The following is a 17697-nucleotide window of genomic DNA, read 5'->3' on the forward strand; positions in this document are numbered from 1 at the left end:
TGGGAAAATTAAAACATAAATTACATTCTATGAATCAGCATTTTATCAATTGTGTTATAGCTACCACACAAACGTTTACTTTTCTTAAAATGTCTTCACAGTTTCTCAGTTCTTTTCTCAGTTAGTGTGTGAAGAAGTCCGACCTCAAACCAAAATATCCAGGTGTGATCAATGCAACATCTGTCATCAGCTGTCCCCCCCCTCCAGGACGGGCAGGAAGGGCAGGTCGGTGCTGCCCAGGTACGTCCTCCCGCGGTGCTGGAACACGTCGCTGATGGCCCAGGTGAGGCGGGCCTCGGGGTCCTGCAGCGAGCCCACCAGCCCCCCGTCAGACCCCAGCTCCAGGACCAGGGCGTAGCGAGGCAGCAGGACACGGTACCAGCTCAGGGGAATCACCTGGAGACAGAAACACTTCATGGTTATCTAAAAAACTGTTTTGATAATACATCATATTTGATCGTTCCAGTGTCTCAAGGTTGTGAATTTACTGCTTTGTGTGCATTTTTGGACTATGAGCGTGTAAAGTGTAAAACCACAGCAAAGGTCAAATATAATTTTCCATGGAGGGATTATTAAAGAATATCTTTGTCATCTTTACTTAAGTTCAAAGGGGATATGACACCATGACATGCGACCAGATGAAACTCACCGTTTAAATTACTTTTTATTATTCTAAAATCTTCTCTGAACATTGATGGAAGCATTTGAGATAATGTAAGTACACAACTATATTCTAGTTATTTGTATAAGTGTTAATGTAGAAATGTTACCTATTCTACCGTTATGCTCCTTAAACCACTCAGTAGTCTGGTCTCGTTTTAAATAACGTATATTACTTTAAGCTTAAAAAGAGTGTCTCTGTCAGCGTGACCTCAGCTGACATTTCCCAGAGTTCACTCGGAGTTCAGACCTGTCTCTTCCAAGTGTCGGGTGTGACCATAGAGACTGTGTGTGTGTGTGTGTGTGTGTGTGTGTGTGTGTGTGTGTGTGTGTGTGTGTGTGTGTGTGTGTGTGTGTGTGTGTGTGTGTGTGTGTGTGTGTGTGTGTGTGTGTGTGTGTGTGTGTGTGTGTGTGTGTGTGTGTGTGTGTGTGTGTGTTAGTAAAGGGGTCCTGCCCCTGTCCCGTCACATTTCACACTATCTCTTCTCAGGCTGGAACAAAGCCTGTTATTCTCGGCTGACTGACTCACCAGATAATTGTGAATCACACAGCCTTCCAGATGGATCATGGGAAAGTAGATTTGGTTATAAAAACAGCACTCAAAATGTAGTTAGACAAATCATAAGTATAAAGTGTCATAAATATACTGGTTGACAGTTCAAAGTATGAAGTGTGTTCTGTGTGATATTACTAGAACACAATAAATACAGTTCTAAAAAAAACACTCATACATAATTTCAGGATCTGTGTGCCGCTCTTTCCTCGCATAACAACCTCTCCATTTCTCCAGCGATCATTTTGATAATGTCCCACATATATATTATTTATCAAAGAAATTCATATAAACTATGAAACACACTGACTTTTGCCAGGAATCTTTTGACGGCGGGGTACGGGGCGATCATGTCCAGGAAGGGAGGGGTGATCTTCCGGAACCTCGGTGTCGTTATGCCAACAAGGAATGTGCCGTGGTCGCTACGGCGGATGTTGTCGGGGTAACCGATCATGTTGTCCATGACGACCTCCTTGCTGCCGGCCTTTGGGCCCTTCAGCCAAAACCTGAGAGGGAAAAGAGGAAGAGTGTGATGTTGTTCCCTCGTCTCAAAGTAAAAAAGGTTATTTAAATCTGTTTCTGGTCAGAGTTTCAAGTTAGGTTGTTGGTTCATATTAGCTGAGTTAAGAGTTAGCTAATAGATTTGTATTTCTGGTGTTTACATTAAAGGGGCCTTATTTCAGGTGTAATATTTGTATGTTGTTCCTCTACTGTGACATGTTTACATATTTGAATGTTCAAAAAGGACTTTATTTTTCTCATACTGCTTGTGCTGCAGCACCTATTTTCACCGTTGTGATTGGGTTATGATTAGCCTATCACTTACAATGTGCAATAGCCAGTAAAAGTGTGAGTGTTACATAGTGATGACACTATGTTTCCATAACAATGTAATGGAAGTAAACAAAAGAGTCCAATGGAGGTGTTTCAAGCAGTGTGTGGGAGAGAAACTCCCTCTGGAGGGAACTTTGCATGCACTAAAACCTATAGAACACAATACAGGAAAGTGTAAACCCCAAAAAGCATCTTAGGGCCTCTTTAGGGTTTCAGAAACTAATACAATGTGGAGGTTATCTGATCATACACGTTTATTTGCCACAGATCTTATTTTTCAGCAATATTCCGAAATCCAATCTTCAGGGTCAGCCTAGAGAAACACGTCATCACTTCATAGTGTGTACCTCAGTATGCGTCCGATGCTCGTCTCCGCTAGCAACAGAAAGTGCTCGTCAGGTGACAGAGCAATGCCGTTGGGCATGTAGAGATCGCCCAGCAGAACTGTCACACTTCCCGTCTGCGGGTCGAAGGAGAGGAGACGCCCGAGGCTGTTCAGCTCAATCACCTGAAAAAAATATACATTTTAATTTAATTAAGTTCGTTGTTTTCGTTAATGTATATTATTTAGCTTAAATATGTTTAATGAAACTAAGAAATGGTTTTATCAAGCCTAGTTTATATACTGTACTGTATATATATTTAGCTTCATTTGTTGTACAGCTGTTGTGTTTTATTAAAAAGGGCTCCATTGAAAAGCAGCTCTGAATGGACCCTCAGTGTGGTTTTTGGCCAAAGGCTTTGGATGGACGGTTACAAAGAAAAGCCTGAGTGTCCTCAAGTGTTATTGGCAAGCACGATAAAAAAATCTCTGAAGGACTCTGCATGAATCAGCTTCCCTCTGCCTTTTGATCTTCTCAAATAAAAATCTAAAAAACAGTGATTAGCAGATGGTTTTTGGCTAATTGCCTCCCCCCCCGCACCTCCAGGGTGACATGTCTGCGTCCCCAGCGACTGGAGGAGTCGGTGAAATAAATTATCCCCGTCTGAGAGGAAATCTCCAGACCGTTCAGGAAGGCGAAGGGAACGCCAGCAGCACCTGAGGAACAAAGAGAAGATAATTGATATACATTTGTAAAAATCTTACTCTCATTTGGGTTGATTTAATGCATATGGAATACATTTAGGCGAAGGTGTGAATCCTAATAGACGTTGAAGCCAAAATGTAGACACTCAGGCCCTTAAGGACAAAAATGTTCCCATTAAAAGCACAATGTGTTATGTGATCGTATCGTTCATCTTGAGCTCTGGCTTCAAGGCAAAGCAAGTTTCTTTATATAGCATCTTTCAACACAAGGCAATTCAAAGTGCTTTGCAATAAATAAAAGACATTAAACAAAATATATTAATTCAACATTATATTTTTAACTATTTCCACAAGATGCCCTTTGGTGCAAATACATGCTATTTTCTTGGTTTTCTGTCGATGCCAATCATTTACATAAACCAGAATGAAAATTACTTGAAAATAGTCATGATTTAAAAGGGTTTGAATTCTGAAAGACATCAAATATTTGGTATTTCAAATATTTGGTTTTCATCAACCTAAAGTTTGTTGAAATATTTATCTCAGTGAAAGTGGGAAATTATATAATTAAACAACTTTTTGTATTGTATTTTGACGCAAAAAATATTGTTCTCTAAGGATAAAAAAGAATATTTTAGTGATTATTTAAGTGAAGTGGTAATTATTTTTCATCACACACACACACACACACACACACACACACACACACACACACACACACACACACACACACACACACACACACACACCTTGTGAGTTAGCCAGCAGCAGGGTCTTCTCTCCAGTTTTGGGGTCCACGCTGTGCAGACCAAGGTACGAGTCAGCCACGATCAGCTGACCGTGACGATCCATACGGACCCCGTGAGGACGGCCGCACACCGGCTCGTAGTCCGTGCTGCTGCCTGCAGGGACATGAGGACTGCATGTTAATAACAACGTTATAAATGTTTACTTAGAGTAGACATTTCAAACTGAGGAGAAAGAAGAATTATTAAAAGTTTGGAGAGAGACGAACAATGATGTTGTGATCATAAACAAAACAACAAACTATTTAGTTTCAAACTAAGACAAATCAACTATGGTTCATCTTTTTTTTAAAGAGGAAAACAGTCATTTCCACATGAATACAAACCAAACTTTAAGAAGACTTTATTTATTATGTAAAGAAGCAGAAAGTAAACATAAATATGAGAGAAAATAAGTGAAAAAAAGCTGCTGATGACGGCTGCTCATAAGCCAGAGGCCCTTTAAATAATTAGACCGCAAAATGTTTGTGCTGTAAAATGTAATTTCCCGAACTTTTAAGAGGGGGTATGGATTTATAAAGTGGTGTCTCTTTGCTTACATTCACCTCACACGGCAGCTACACGTTGACTGTAGGAGTTTATTTAGTGTGAGGGAAAGACATCAAGTCAAAAGGAAGCAGCTGGCCCACAATAAACACAGAGGAGAATCAGACGTGGAAACACACACCACATTCTGGCAGGTCCTGTCCCATGTGTGTGAGGAGTGTGAGGCTGTCGTCAGGGGCGATTCTCCACAGCTTCCCGTCCACCGTGCCCGTGAACACGTTCCCTGAAACACAACACACACCGGGTGATATATGGGCGAAGAGCATTCTGACCATAGTGTGCCATTTAAAAATATATCTTGAAACTAGTAATAATGTATCTATAATGTTTGGAAAATGTATTTAAAAAACAATCTCAACAAAAAAATGTAATAAAACAAATATATAATAATAATAATAATAATAATACATACATTCATTCATTTATAACATAATCAAAATGAAATTGATGTAGTAAATCAAACATCTATACAGATCAATTTAAACATGTCACATGAGCCATGCCGGGGACAAAATACCTTTGACGACCATTATTGTTTCACTTGCAGATAATTTCATTTATTAAACATTTAGTTTATTAAAAAAACATTATACAAATCTTAGAAAATATCTCTATCTTTGAGGCTACCCACAAATCCAAAAAACAGTTGATGATTACATTCCTACTAAACGTATTGTTTATCCTCTCACTCTCAATATCAATTTGTCAAAGTTTACATTACAAACATAAATGCCCGCTCACCCTCCTCATCAGCAGTGAAGGATTCAGGTCCGTGAAGTTTACCAGCAAACAGCCTGCGGCCCTTCTGCAGCAGGGTGTTCACAGCCAGGGGCCCCTCGAGGGCTGGGGGGGGCCCTTTCAGACTGCAGGAGAAATTGGATTCAATTGTTAATGACATTATGTGTGTGTGTGTGTGTGTGTGTGTGTGTGTGTGTGTGTGTGTGTGTGTGTGTGTGTGTGTGTGTGTGTGTGTGTGTGTGTGTGTGTGTGTGTGTACTTACACATGTGGTTTGGGGTCTATGGGAGAGGGCAGCAGGTAAACTCCAACAGCCACAGAGAGCAGAGCCGCTAATAATGATCGTTTACTCAACCTGAGAAATAACAAAACAACTATTTATTACCTCTGTTAAAAAGTTTTAAAACTCAAATTCAATTAAGGTTGATATTTATTTTATTTTAAATATTTCTGGCGAACAGATCATCTAAGAAATAATAGAAATATAAGGAAATGATCAAAACAAAAAAGCATGTATAACATTCTTTAAACTCTATACATGATAGCCTTATCTGTAGATTCAAAGTGCCTTAAACAAATACAATCAAAACACTTTTGGCACTATTTTACGCTGCAAATCCCAGGATTGTGTTATCTTTGCAGATCCCAGTTTGTCGTCAATACTCACAGAGTTGTGTCACATGTGGTGAGGCGAACTTTGACATGTGAGTGATGTTTAACACAAGATCAATAATATACCACATTGCTGTGATGCTGGTGACACAAAGGGGAACCCAGGTGAGTGAATCAAACTCAGATCAATGATTTAAATGAGATTGTAGAGCATGATTGTGGGTATTCCTTTAAATGTGAAGGAATTCCTCTGAAAACGGGTTCTATTGTTCCCTCCCATCACAATGGAAAGAAGCTAGGTTCATATGTGATATAGAGTTGAACAACAATTGCATCCTTCACAGGAAATGAAATAAATCCCAGCCGGCCCTAAGAGGGGAACTTATGCAACAGTTTGCATGATGTCATCTAACCTCCTCTCCCACACATAAGGTAATAATCTAGATCATTTCAAAGTGCTATATAATCACATTTACTGGTTACATCATTCAGAAATGGGAAGTTAACCAGAACTCTAAATGATGTTTTGGGGGTGAAGAGGTTAATGTGCTGACAGCTGCTGGGGGGAAATAATAGTCCTCTCGGGGCTCTACATCAGCACATAAACATGATTTAAAGTGTAGCTCTCTAATAGCCGAACTAAAGACGACCTCTGTGCTACCATGAATATGTGACAACAATCTGAAGTGGAACAAAAGTGTTCCTGTGCTTTTAAATACTGTGAAAGGCTCTTTGCGATAAGCGAGCTGTCACCTTGCCAAACTCCGTTCAAAAATGTGCCAAGTTTTACTCCGTCTTGAATGCACCATATTATATTTCACAAATCCTGAGGAAGTTAAATGAGTAAGCAGGAAGTAGTATTCTGTTTTGCTTAAATCAGATTTAAACTTTGTGTTATATCTCCCGTCCCGCCCACACCTGAACTTCCACACACCTGAACCTGTTGACTTTTATTTTTAGTAATTATGAGCTGCTTCCATGCATTTTATTAATGCTGACAAGCAGTAAGAATATTGACTGTACAAACTATATATTTAATTCATTATTATTAGCCTACGACGCCGCACTGTTTACAACAAAATATAACATATTTCTGAACGCGGTTTGGCGACGCAGAATAACACTTCTTCATAACTCTGCAGAAGAAACCGAGCCTAATAGTTGTTTCGTGTGAGTATAAAATTATTAAATCATAAAACTTACATTGTTGAGTTTTGAGTGAGTGTATCCTCTCGTTGCTGGATCAAACTGATCTTACTCAATGGACCTGACATAACACCACAGAGTAAACAAGAGCATCCGGCGAGGACCTTCAAAATAAAGGTTTAGAGGCACACTTTTCCAGTCCAGTTATGTGTTTTACACATAGACTGTACGGGTCTTACATTGTCATACTTTTTCAAATGAGTTTAAAATGACCAACTTTGCTTTAGCAGGTCATTTTTGAGTCACAATTTCATATTATTCAGGGAAGAATACCACTGTTTTTTTTTGTTTTTTTAGATGCAACTAATTGTACTAATTTTCAAATAAAACAATGCGAGAAATTGGTTCCAAATTGGAGACAGAGCTTCAATATTGTGTTCCAATGAACTCACCTGCATCTACCATACATTAGTTAAAATTTGCCTCAGTTTTGTTTTGTGACTACTTCAATTAGTATTTTCTTTCAATAACCCGGCACCATTATACAACACTCACATTCCAAAGTGCTTAAATAAATATAAACTGTTTATATTTTAATACTTTGGTCTATTACTGTGTAATAGTATACTATTTTAAGTTATTTCTGCTCTTAAAGCCTCTTCGGAAAACATCAAAGGATTACTAAACAAAAGTTTCAGTCAGAGCTTTTATTTTGAAGGCAGCACTGAAAGGCTCCTTTCTGCAGTTTTACACATGAACAGTTACGTGTGTGTGTGAGAGACAGAGGGGGGGGTCCCATTTAAAGTCTGTGAGTAGTTGGGGTCACAGGGAGGACAAGAGGAGGAGGAGGAGGAGGAGCTGCTTTGGACTGCAGTTCTGCCAAATTACTGACAGCGTTTATGCTAAGCTAATTATTACTGGCTGAAGCTTTATATTACATATTTGGAATTTGTCTAAAAGGGTTATAAAAAACATCTCAATTGATTTTGGAAATGTAGGGCTGCAACTCAAGATTATCTTTTAATCTGCTGAGTAGTTTTGGTCTCTAAAATGACAGAAAATAAAAAAGATATATCTCAGAGACAGAGTGAAGGTTATGTCTTCAAGTAGATTGTTTTCTTAGATGAACAATTTAGACCCAAATGTATGTAATTTAAAATTGCATAACAAAATAATAGTAGTAACATCTCATATGAAAAGCTGAAGCCAGTATTCTTTGGGGGATTTGTTTTAAAAAATAAAGAATTTTCAAGAGGAGAGATACATTTTTCTTTCAAGTAATACAAAAAAATGTCAAATATATTTAAATAATCCCATTTACAGGAAGTTATTTCAACAAAGAAAACACAACAGCAGTTAAAAAACATGAAAGCACTTGTTTTTGTTTTAATTTCAACTTTATTGGATGCAGCCTGCCCTGTGTGAAGGAAAGGCAACATTTGGTATCGATTCAAAGAGAGATGACAAAAATACATCTGAAGAGTTCTCCTGCAGAAAAAGCGACTTAGGAAGCCCTGCTGCAGGATTCTATGTCTGTCTGACCTTAGAAAGGCACTGCTGTATTCGGAGCTCTCAAAAGCCTACATTTAATTTGGATTTTTGAACATTTTTAATTCAAGTGTAAAACAAACCGAAATAACTTTCTGAGCTCAGATAATAATGGAGAACTCATGATTTGAGATCGATCTGATCTCTAAATAGTCGACAAAAACAGCATCATTGGAGAAGATGAATATCAACAGCGCTACACGCAGATCTTTGGCATTTACATGTACAGTGTCTGGATGTTCACACGAAACACTGATCGCACACAACAGAAGATAAAAGCCTTACAGACCGGAAATCTTAGATAATAGAATAGTTATTTCATTTAAGAGCTGCTTAAAAAAGACTGATGTTTGGTACATTTAGTGGTTTTTCTACTTTCCAACAACTATTTGGTTGTTCAGATAAATCCCTAAACCACCGCTTTGAATGGAAAGTTCTTTAAAATGCGGAAAAGTGAATTTCTTGCATTCAATCTGCGAATGAGGATCATGTCAAATGCTCAAAAGCTACAGAAAAGCTGCACATGGTGGTGTGTGGGGGGGGTTCTATTTCCAAAATCAAAAATTATATTTAGTAGCAGCAGCTTAGATTTCAATGTCTCAAATCACAAGAAAGTAAATACATATTTAAGTATCAAGTGTAAATCTAATTGTACACCACATAAGGCTGATGTTCATTGGTAGTATTTTGGATTGCTTTGTTTCTCATCAACATGTAAATCAGACACTTTGAAGAGGCTGGATCTGGATTTTTTGATTTCTTTGTTTGAAAGAAATGATCAAAATAGTTGCAGAATATTTGTCCGTTGATAAAATTATTAAATTCAAGACATACTTTTCATGTAAAGAAACTGTAGGGAAACAACATCTGTTTTTCCTCGAGGCCTAAATCAGCCATTAGACGTTGCTCAAATGATCGATCAGGCAAACAATCAGCATTATATGGTGTAACATCCTAAAGTGACACAATCTAGATCAAATCTACTTGTTTGGAATTTCTCAAACGGCTTCTTCTAAAAAGGTAAACAATGTTAGGTGAAGCCAATAGTTTGCATGTCTGATTAAAACAGCCTTGAATGTCTTTCTAAATACCAGGTGTCATATATATATATATAAACGTATTCATTTATGAACACTACTGGCCCAAAGCTTTGCATCAAAAGGTTAATGAATCATCAAGCCTCACTTATACAAGCAGATGTGACGACATTTAAAAAAACAAACATCCGATGTTCACTCCAAAAGGGTTCCCCCAGTTTTCTCTACGATAACGCATGCTTTAATATTATTAAGCCCAGTAGTGAACAGAGAGCATGTGTGTCACAAAAAGACTAAAACAAGAACAACATGCGAGATCCAACAAAACCATTCACAGTCTAACAGCTAAACTCAAAATATACAAAAGATGAAAAAAAATTAGCTTAAAAAAAAAAAAAGATTCTGTCACACTGTACTTCCATTTGTTTAAAAAATAAAAACATTTAATTATGTGTGGCGCTTAACAAAATCTTTCAAAATAAGATTATAGCGTATAAGATGTTAATATAAAGTACAGTTTGATGGCGGAAGTTTAAAGAGAAAGAAGAAAAATGAAAAGAAACCCGGCTTCCCTGAAGTTAAAGTGCCCCAAAAGCTGAATGAATTGATACGATTATTCTGGTATGATGTCATCTGACAGAACAAGTTGTTTATCAGATACACAAACAACAACAACAACAACATGGCTTTAAGATTCATTAGCTGTTTCCATGCAGACTTGTGTATCTTTCCAATGATATTATAGGGAAGCAAAACAAGGCCAACATAGTTTGAACGTTTTATAAGCAGCTAAATACCAAATGTGTGATTTCTTTTAATATCCAGAATTAAGGTCAAGACGAGCAAAACTTAGAATCATTTCACCATTTCAGTGACGACTTCTTTTAAATTGGGCAAAAACATGTTGAACATCTGGATAAAAAATGTAAATATGAAAGCTTTTACAGTTACACCACTTTGAATTAATTAATGGGAAAACGTCCAAAATATTTTCAAATAGTTAATTAATCTAGATTCTGTTGTATTCAAATATAACATTTAGTTTTGGGGTGTTTTTAGTACTTCTTAAAGAGACGTTTTAAAAAGCTTGATCCTACATTTCCCATAATGCCACGTCTCAAATAATACAATTTTATTTGGGAGTATATCCGAGTAAATTATGCATAGAATTGGAGGAATGGCCCTTGAAATGTCCCAATTAGGCGTTCAGCTGCTTGTAAGATTCAAATCCTCCTGACCCTTTGCTTCCATATCATTAACCCAGTGTTCCATAATAAAATAAACCAGGGTTAAAACCCCTTTAAATAAAACTCTGAACTCTATATGTGTTCCCTTCAGTGGGAACAGGCCTCTGATATATGTTTTGCTCCAGGCAACACCACAAAAATATCTTTGGTTATAACAAAAAAATAAATCTATGAGATAGTTTGACACAGAAATGAGAGAATAGTTACGGGGTTTGCCCACTAGGGGGCGGTGTTGCACTTCAATCAGCTCAACTCAACCTTTGTTAATGACTTGCGATAGATATTAATAACCCCATTTCTAGTTCAAATGATTGTCTTTGTTTAATCTTAAATGTATGTTCTTTGATCAAATATCTGAATAACTGCCGCTACAAAAACAACAGATCCTTTAACAAAACTACATCGACAAACTCTTTGGTCTCTAAGCCATAAATGATGAAATGCATATACTAAAGATAACATTGCATATATATTTAAGGCAGCTACTGGCAACACATGTCATGAAGCTTCACTGTACAAAAACACCTCCACCTGTTCAACTTCTTTCGCACTTCTTTCTCTAAGTCTTTCTTTTCCTTGTATCCGCCAGCTGAACCTCGGGCTGTAAAGGAGGTCAAGGCTGCAGGTTTTAACTGGAGATAAGAGCACACAGCGACAACCGACACGTCTCATATCAGTATCAGCTGTTCTCACAGACCTCCCTTATGCCTCCCAGCAGCAGCAGCAGCTTTCATTAATGCAGGAAAACAGGACACACATTGTCCTCGAGGTCACACCGCTCACACTACCGTCCTATTCTTCCTTCTATTCTACTTTCCTAAACTTCTCAGTCAACTTCCAGAAACCATCACTCCTCCTGCTGTGACCATGCAGGGTCAAAGGTCGGAGGTCAAGTCTATCCAAACTACTTTAGCATCTTCGGCTTTAAATCCAACTAAATCACCCTCACTCGCCATAAACTAACTATCTTTCCAACCAAAACCACGTTTCTGTCTTCGTTCAGTTTACAAGACCTTTCCTCTTTTATTATTTGCCAGTAGAGTTTTCAGATCCATTAAAGCTCAAATGCACCTTTTATTCCTCTGTACACCAACAACTCGCTATGGAGTCTGAAGTGTGCCAATAAGTAGAATACAAATAATAATCATAGATAACAGTCATTCACTAAAAATGCTTTATATGTATGCATTTCAAAGTAAATGTATGTAATATGTAAAAGGTGATAAAAGCAACAGCAAAATGATGGAAATAAGAGTTACGGGATATTTTGCTGCTCTGTAATAGAGGCTGGCACATATGCACCCTGAAATAATAATAACACAGAAAATATCTTTGAATCTAAAAAGTGGAATTTTCTTAATCTACAATGTAATTGCCAAACTTGTTTTTAAGGTGATTAAATAGTAAGTTGAATTGCCATTTTATTTGTACTTAATTTGACTTTAATATTGTGTATGTGTTGGTTGCGTTTTCACATTCTATTAACAGCTATGAACATGAAGTAAAATAATTCTAATAAAAAAAAAAAAAAACTTTCTTTGGCACACTCAAGACTCCATACATACTTTTTCCCTTCAGAAATATTTCTCAACTTTCAGGATCATTCAAGCAAAACTCAAAGATAATCCATGTTCTTTGCTTAAAGGCTCCAGTGATCTGTGTATGTCAGCTCCATATCTCCCACTATTCTCCGTCTGTGTCAACGAGCAGACTGCTGCTCCGCCTCGGAACAAAACAACTCAATAAGACTTTTTGTTTCCAGAAACACAAAACAATAAAAAGCTTCACCCATATAAATTAAAAAAGAAAAAATATGTACAAACCATTCAAAACAAAAAAATTAAATAAAACTCTAACTCCACATATGGCCTTGAGTCTTTCACAAGTTTAAAGGGATACAAAGGGGGAATTAGAGATACATGACGTGACAGCCGGACAGAGCAGGAGAGAGGAGGAGTGAATATGGCACGCTTCAGTGACTCTGGTGTGAGCAGGCAGCAGTTTGAAGTCTTTCATCCAGGCTGAATCAAACTCCAGCATCCCAATATTGTCCGTTTATCCTTCCTCAGTTTATTTCCTTTCAATCTTTGTATCATCTTTCATCCTGGCGCAGAATCCTTTGCTCTCACATCCCTCTCCTCGTCAAAATGTAGATTGAGCTCCTCTGAGGATGTAAAAAAGTCCCCTCCTCCGAGCCAGTAGGGGGAGTAGTCCTGTTTTTGGGGGTGAATGCTCTAAGAGGGTCCTCGGAGCTCTCTCGTCGCCTCCTGCAGTCTCCGCCGGTAAGAGTCATAGCGACGAAGCACCGCCTCCCTCTGCTCGTTCTCCTCCTTGTCGAGGATCCGCAGGAAGTTACGCAGCTCGGGGATGGAGAAGGCATCCCACTGAGAAGAGGAGAACACTTATTCACAACACATCTTATTGAGCATCTTGTTTCTTTTGGATGTTCATGGATGGGACTTGATTGCTACTCTAATATAGATGAGAATAAGGAGGCAAGGAAAGCAGACGAAGGAAAGGGGAGAAAGGGAAGGATGGGAAAGGGAAAGACAGAAGGTGAAAGGAAAGCAGACGAAGGAAAGGGGAGAAAGGGAAGGATGGGAAAGGGAAAGACAGAAGGTAGGAAAGGAAAGCAGACGAAGGAAAGGGGAGAAAGGGAAGGATGATTAGGAGGTGAAGGAGGATGAAAAAGATGACCAGAAGAAGGATGCGAAAGCAGTAGAGCAAATGAAAGATGGTATGGAGGAAGAGAAGAAAGAAGACGTTTTTGAAAAGGTTTACAAGATTACAGGACAAAGAGAAAATATTGAATTGATGTTGGGTTCAACATTTAGATAACAATACTATAAACAATTATATGATTTTATATAATCAATTTGTGGCGTTATCGTTTTGTTTTGTTTAACTTCAAATGTGTTTTTCTACCTAGCAGATATGTGCCTCCATACAAAGGAGTACAGAAGTAAGACAAGAAAGAGAAGGAGGAAAAGGAGGGAGATGAAGTCAGAACAGATGAGGAGGAGAATTGAGCTGAAGGAGAGATACAGTAGTTTCGTATAAAGGTCAATGAATAGGTGTATTTTTACCATGACTTCTCCGGTCTGTTCCCTCAGAACGAAGCTGAGCGTGTCGGAGTCGGGTCCCGCCACCAGACGCAGAAACAACGGCTGCTCGCCATCCGCCAGCTTACACACGTACACTGAAACACACACACACACATTAATTAAGGCACTACAGTATGCGGTCCTGCAAGCCACATTCATGCAAGCACCAATGTGGTCGCTGCAGATGCATTGTGTGTGTGTGTGTGTGTGCATATAAACATGCATGGCAGAGGATGAAAGGATGGGTGCGGCACATAAAATGGCGACCACAGTCATTTACAAAAACAAATCCATGTTGCCAGAAGAGGACAACAACACTTTACTTTAGGGCTGATAATGCAATTATTATTATTATTATTATTATTATTATTTTGCAATTATATAGGTCAATTTTCTTTTATTAAAATCATCAATTTGGCAATGAACTTTTACATGTGTTAATGTAATGAGTTTTGATAAAGTCTTTCACTTTACAATATTGCTCTAAAAATAAGCTTTAAAAATGATGATGAACAATAAAACTCACGCATATTGACTCGTAAACAATAAATACATCAATATACTGTTCATCAAATTTGAATCAAAAATCAATAATGTGTGGCCTATGTTACTAATGGGTTTATTTTGATTTTAACACTAACTTATTTTTACAAGACTCATTATTATTGATAACAAAACTGAATTTGATATTATTAATTTATCAAATGATGCCAATAATGGCACTTAAATTGACGGGTAATAACAAATTGCAAAGAAAACTTGTTCAACGTTTTGCAGAAATGATTGTGCCGTCTCCATAGAAGTGCAGCATTTAAATATTGCAAATCAAAAGGAGACCATCGCATGTGAAATGTGACAGGAGCCAAAGTGATAGGGTTCAAGGTCACTGATCTCAAATGTCTCTTTTCTATTTTCTTTCAGACAGAAACTGGAGTATACCTTATCCTGACTCTGAAGGACCCTTCCTCACCAGCCTGGTTTTAATGAGTTGAATGAAAGCTTTTGTCTGGGAACCTTTAATACGACCATACGAGGTCTGCATACATCTGCTGTCAGTCGTCTGTCTAGACTCTGTCTTTTATTGGTCTCACTGTATGTCTCCAGTAATGAGGTGAAACAAACCAGAGCAAGGCACAGATGCAAACACAAATAAACTCTATCATTGTGACTTCAAACAAGATATTTACATATATAGCATTTATACAAGTGTAATAATTATAAATAACTTTTTATAGTGCAAGGATCATAAAGCCCATCTTTCTCCTCTCTTGCAGATGCTAAGATTATATTTGAAACCCTGCAACAGCTGTTAATTCAAAGAGTTGGTGTGTGTTCCTGGTGTTGATAGTAGGGAGAGCCCTGCATGAGGGCGAGGCACACACACACACACACACACACACACACACACACACACACACACACACACACACACACACACACACACACACACACACACACACACACACACACACACACACACACACAATGTCAGCAGTCCCAAAGCATCTGTTACAGAGCTTGGAATGAGTGGTATGAAACACACCGTCTCCGGTCTCAATCCAGTCACTTTCACTCTCTCTCTCTCCCTCCCTCACTCACTCACTCACACACACACACAGCTCCAGCCTTACCCTGCTCCTCCCTGCGGTAGCGTTTGTATAAGGCGTATTTGGCTGGGTTGTCTTGGACTGTGAACTTGCTCAGCAGGGCGACGATCACCTGAACAGACACAGGGAACAAAACGGTCAAAAATCAATAAACTAACGACACTGATGTGATGTGTGTTTATTTATAAATAGTTTCTTTCTTCTTTGCCCATTAAATGGTCTTAGTGTTTGAAAAGCAGTATCTCCTGTTCACCTCGGATATGTCTTTAGTTAGATTATTTAATTAGTAATTAACAGACACCTGTAGGCCATTCATTAAACTATCATTTTTGTGTCTGCAGGTTCATTTTCTCAGTTTTTCAAAGAAAGACTAAGAAAACTCAGTGAAAATGTAATAAAATCTCAACATCTGCCAAAATGCACTGAACCCTGACTTCAACCAGTATGTCATCAGATCCTAATTAAGTTGTGTTGACGTGTGTGTGTGTGTGTGTGTGTGTGTGTGTGTGTGTGTGTGTGTGTGTGTGTGTGTGTGTGTGTGTGTGTGTGTGTGTGTGTGTGTCAAACGAGATCAGTATGAACAGTCAACCTCGCTAGTCAACTACACAGGGTGACAAAGAGAATCTTGCGCAATCAGAGACAAAGCGATAACGAGACAAAGACCTCAAATATGTCAAATAAGAACAAAAGCTTTGTGTAGGGACGACATATCGATAACACCATCAGTTCCTTTTTTCAGATACATATTTGTTCTATCTTGTATTTTTCATTTCAAAATAACTTTGTATGTTAATATGAATAGTTTTGATTTTTAAATGAGGCATAATCTAAATGGTAACTTCTGGTGATTTTAGGAGAAACCTAAAGATGTAAATAGACAAAGTTACTAATATAAACATCTAAATATGTCTTTTGGATGTTTTTCTTTGCACTAGTCTAAAAAGGAAGGCATGTTAAAGAATCAAAATAGCTCCAAACCTTACAATGATGGCATGAGAACATTTGCTCTGATGTAACAACACTTGTGTTCCTGGCCTACTATAAAAACAAGCACATGTTGTTTTCCTGACTGGTAGCGATCCAACAACACAAAACCTGCGCTTCGCCTAGGGTGCGTTATTCTTTTCTGGATTCAACATGCTGCTAGAGCGCCCTGTGGCTTTGAATTCAGTTCCAGACACGTTGCACGCTGCCAAGGGAAACAGTGTGAGGAGAACAATGGCAGGAACAACCTCCGTGATGTGAACGCTGAGGAATGCTGCAGCTGGGACAGCAGCACACCTTCACATGGAAACCTGCAGACTCCCTTGTGTATCTACAAACACCAACAAACACTACATATAAACAAAACATCTGCTGCAGTGTAGGTGTACATCGTGTTTCAGGACTTTCTCTGGGATACAGAGTTTACTGAATTGCAGATTAAAATGTTAGCAACACTTCTAAAGACTGACTGAGACTTAAGATGAAATATTATGGTCATCTGGTGTCACATGTTGAGCTGGTTTATTAAAAGCTGCAGCTAATGTAAGTTAGTACAGATTAGGTTTGTCACTTTTGTAGTACCTTTATGTAAGTGTATTTAAGGGAGGCAGACATTCCATTTACTCTTTGTAAACAAACTTTCCCTTATCTATAACACTATTATTGAGATGACTAACTGGCTCCATATTGACAAACGACAACTTCAAATGCCGTTGAATCTATGAATTTGTAATTAGAAGAAATAATATATGACATTTTTCTGCACAATGAGCACTTTTACTTTTGATTCAACTTGCTGATAATCCGTGTGCATATTTGGTGTGTGTGTGTGTGTGTGTGTGTGTGTGTGTGTGTGTGTGTGTGTGTGTGTGTGTGTCTGTGTGTGTGTGTGTGTGTCTGTGTGTGTGTGTGTCTGTGTGTGTGTGTGTGTGTGTGTGTGTGTGTGTGTGTCACTTACGAGTGTCATCTTGAGGTGGTCTTTGGTCAGAAAGTTGTACTGCTCGATCTTCTGTCTGATTTCCTCCCTGTTGAACTCCGTCCGCAGCTCTCGCTCCTTCTCCACATCCTGACAGAATAAAGGGAACATGACACGATGAGTTAGTCACAAGTCAACTTAGTTTATCAAAACAGTAAAGACAATAGCAGCAGCAGCACACGTGGACGTGAGCGAATATTCGGCCCGCGCGGGGGGGTGTAGTAATCAGCAGCGGACCGCTTCAACACGTGTATTTTGGTGTATTCACGGCATT

At 38.4% G+C, this 17697-nt stretch overlaps 1 protein-coding gene across 1 annotated transcript in view; it reads right to left on the reverse strand.

Annotated features, from left to right (window-relative positions):
- Positions 1 to 17697, reverse strand: part of cp (ceruloplasmin) — a 737508-nt gene that overhangs the window by 36386 nt on the left and 683425 nt on the right. The gene's annotated exons all lie outside the window — the stretch shown is intronic.

The sequence above is a fragment of the Notothenia coriiceps genome, unplaced genomic scaffold, assembly GCF_000735185.1.
Source record: "Notothenia coriiceps isolate Sejong01 unplaced genomic scaffold, NC01 NC01_scaffold00018996, whole genome shotgun sequence".
NCBI lineage: Eukaryota > Metazoa > Chordata > Actinopteri > Perciformes > Nototheniidae > Notothenia > Notothenia coriiceps.